Consider the following 4,393-nt stretch of genomic DNA (forward strand, 5'->3'; position numbering starts at 1 on the left):
AATTTTATTATAACTGATGATACAGGCAATTCTTTTTAAGATAACAAGAGGCATTATGGTAACCATTGTTGATCACCTTGTATTTTGTTTTTACATTATGTATTATGTCCATCCTTTTGATTTGACTGACTCTGTCCTAGTATGTCACATTTGGTTTTACTTTCTTCAAAAAAAAAAAAAAGTAGTAAGAACTGTGGGAGTAATAAACCCAAAATGTGTAATTGTTATTGTACAAAAGAAAGGAAAAGAAAGTTCTCTAAAAGATATAACTGCATATATATTTAAGTGTATAAGATAGATAACCATATTACAGAGTTTTGTTGGATCATTGAACAAAACTGTTTGCAGTCTCACTGTTTGAAAGTCCCCTCTATGTGCTTTAATTTTGTAACTTCAACAACTATTTCTAAGATGACAATATGTGATTAACTAGTGATTTCCTACTGTTTATTTTTTCTGAAATTTTGTATAACGTGTACCCTTTTTCTGTTTTTTTTTTCTTTTTGCTCCTTAAATAAAATTAAAAAAAAAAAAAAGATCATTGCTCCCAACAGTTAGGGGCTGCACAGCTTCAAACTTTCAGCCACACTAGACTGGGCTCTGCAGGTTTCCAGGACCTAACTGGACCACGCCCAGTGACCTTCTTTCAATCAGGGGATCTGAGGATGCGCTAGGTGACTTTAAGATCATTACTCCCAGTGGTTAAGTGCCTGCCCAGCTTCCAAGTGCAGGAGACTAGGCTCAGGACGTTTCCCAAGCAACCTTCTTTCAACCCAGGAACAGAGGCTGCATGAGGTGAGTTCCAGCACACTGGCACTGGCCTGGAGTCTCAGATCATTGCTCCTGGCAGTTAAGTGCCTTCCCAGCTTCCAGAACCTGGACTAGGTTCAGGAGTTTTTGCGAGCTTGACTAGACCATACCCAGCAACTCTATCCAATCAGGGGAGCTGAGGGCACATGAGGTGAGTTCCAGAACATCGATGCTAGCCTGGGTAGAGCTTTACAATATCACCCACGGTGGTTAGGAGCCCAGCCAGCTTCCTGGAACACTGGAGGTGGCACAGGAAGTCCTGCAGGCCTGACTGGATCACACTCACAAACCTCAATTCAGTACCAGGACCCAAGGGCATAGAGAGGTGATTTCCAACATGCCCAAAGGAAAGCTTTGGAACATCACTTGAAACAGGGAAATATAGGTAAATGACAAGATGAAAGACCAAAATGCAATCTCAAACCACCAGCCAATCCCAACAAAGCCTAAGAGCCATGTTCATAGAAGAAAATGCATGCCATGCACCTGAAATAATAGCAACTGAAATAAAGAAGCAACTCCAGGAAGCTTGAAAGGAATTCAAATTAGAAATAATCTCCCAGGTAAAAGAAGACATGATAAAAGTAATCAAAGAAATGCTGAACACATCTAAAGAAGACACAGTTAAAAAATTAGAGGGACAAAACAAAAAGATAGAATCTCTGAGAATACATGTAAGAAACAAACAATACATGAAGCAGATTCAAAGAGAAATACAGGAAATCAAAAATTCCTTTGAAAGTCTCAAAACCACCTCAAAGAAAGTGAAGATAGAATTTCAGACATCGAAGACAAGATTGTAGCTGGTGAACAGAAAAGGAAAGATCTTTTAAAAATAAGGAATCAGGAAATAATTCAACAGCTGCAAAATGATCAAAATAAAAACAACATAAGATTGATAGGGATAAGTAAAAAAGAAGGGGACAACACAGATGATATAAAGAGTCTATTGACAGAAGTAATAGCTGAAAATTTTCCAAACATGAGAATGGAAACTGACATACAAATTAGTGAAGCATATAGAAGTCCAAATAGCCATAATCAAAATAAAATTACACCCAGACATATAATAATCACTATCCAAGAAATCCAACATAAGAATAGAATATTAAAAGCTGTTATAGAGAAAAGACAGATCAACTATAAAGGAAAACCTATCAGAATTACAACAGTCTTCTCAATACAAACAATTAAATCAAGAAGAACATAGAGTGAAGTAATTCAGATCCTAAAGAAAAACGACTTTCAACCTAAAGTGATATTCTCTGAAAAACTGCCCTTCAGAAATGGATGGAGAAATAAGATACTTCCATGACAAAGAACAGCTGATGAACTTCATGATCACTAAACCAACCATGCAAAGAATACTGAAAGACATTCTAGATACACATAGGAAAAATACACTAAGCCAGGCAGCCAAACAGAATGGAAAGGTAAAGATGACACAGCAGAAGGATCACATGCCAACAGTAAACCAATATATACGGTAATAACCATTAAGGTAAATGATCTCAATTCACCAATTAAAAGAAACAGACTAGAGGAACGGATCAAGAAACAGCATCAAACCTTATGCTGTCTACAAGAATCCTATCTAACCCAAAAGGAAGCTCATAAACTGAAAGTCAAAGGATGGAAAATAATACTTCATGCAACAGGAACCCCCAAAAGAATGGGAGTAGCTATTCTGTTTGCAGACAATGTGAACTTCAAATCAAGAATGATACAAAGACGTAATGAAGGTCACAAGATACTAGGTAGGGGAAAACTTCAAGAGGAAGTGATAACAATCTTCAATACATATGTACCAAATTCCAGAGCACCCAGCTATAGAAAGCAAGTACTAACAGAAATAAAAAATCAAATAAGCAACAACACAATTATAACAGGAGCACTTAACACACCATTAACACCAAGGGACAGATCAACCAGACAGAAAAACAGCAAAGAAATAACAGAACTGAATCACACCTGTGAACAAATGGACTTGCTAGACATATACAGAGTGTTTCATTGACCAACATCAGAATATATATTCTTGTCAGCAGTACATGGGACATTCTCTAAAATAGACCATATACTAGCCCACAGACATATTTCAGAAAATGCAACAGAACTGAAATATCCCATACATGTATTCAGATCATAGCACCATGGAACTAGAAATTGATGATAAAAGAAACTGCAACATAAGAATAGACTATTAAAAGCTATTAGAGAGAAAAGACAGATCACTTATAAAGAAACACCTATCAGAATTACAGCAGTCTTCTCAATAGAAACAATGAAATCAATAAGAACATGGAGTAAAGTAATTCAGATCCTAAAGAGAGAAAAGACAAGCACCAACACATAGAAATTGAATAATACACTGTTGAGCAATCAGTAGGTCACAGAGGAAATTAAAGAAGAAATTAAACAATACCTACAAGCAAAAGAAAATACAAATACAAATTAATGGAATCTGTGGGATGCAATGAAAGCCGTCCTCACAGGAAAATTTATTGCACTGAGTTCCCACATCAGGAAAATAGAACGAATACAAATAAAAAACCTGTTGGTACACCTCAAACATCTAGAAGAAGAAGAGCAAGTCAAGCCCAAAGCCAAAAGAAGGAAGGAAATTATAAAAATCAGAGCAGAAATTAATGCAATAGAGACTAATAAAACAATTCAAAGAATCAAAGAGTTGGTTCTTTGAAAGAATAAATAAAATTGGTAAGACCCTAATCAACCTTATTGAAAAGAGGAAAGAAACAAATTCATGCAATAAGGAATGAAAAAGGTAAAATCACTACAGATTCTGTGGAAATACAGAAGATCATCAACACCTATTTCAAAAACCTCTACTCTCATAGCTTCGACAACACAGATAAAATGGACAGATTCCTAGAAACATATGAATTACCAAATCTGGGTCAAGAAGATGTAAAACTGCTGAATAACCCAATTTCTATTAATTAAATTGAAAGTGTAATTAAGTCCTTACTTATAAGAAGAGCCAAGGCCCAGAGGGATTCACTGTGGAATTCTACAAGAAATACAAAGAAGACTTAATGCCCACATTCCTCAAACTCTTCAATGAAATCGAAATGGAAGCAATTTTCCCTAAGTCATTCCTGGAAGCAATTACTCCAGTATCTGAGAAAGATCCAACTAAAAAAGAGAACTATGGGCCAATCTCCGTAATGAACATAGATGCAAAAATTCTCAATAAAATATTGACAAACAGGAAGCAGCAAATCATCAAGAAGATTACACAGCATGACCAAGAGGGATTCATCCCAGGCATGCAGGGATGATTCAACATATACAAACCATTAAATTTAATCCACCATATCAATAGAGTGAAATGTAAAAATCATATGACCATTTCTATAGAGGCAGAAAAAGCTTTTGATAAGGTCCAACACTCATTCATGATAAGAACCTTACAGAAAATTGGAACAGGTGGTCTTTACCTCAATATGATAAAGGCCATCTATGACAAACCAACAGCTAGCATCATATTAAGTGGCCAAAAAAGAAAGCCTTTACCTTAAAATCAGGCAGAAGACAAGGATGTCCCTTATCACCGCTCCTA

This window comes from Cavia porcellus, unplaced genomic scaffold (assembly GCF_034190915.1).
Source record: "Cavia porcellus strain 051 isolate PalLab524CR breed Dunkin Hartley unplaced genomic scaffold, mCavPor4.1 scaffold_3, whole genome shotgun sequence".
Lineage (NCBI taxonomy): Eukaryota > Metazoa > Chordata > Mammalia > Rodentia > Caviidae > Cavia > Cavia porcellus.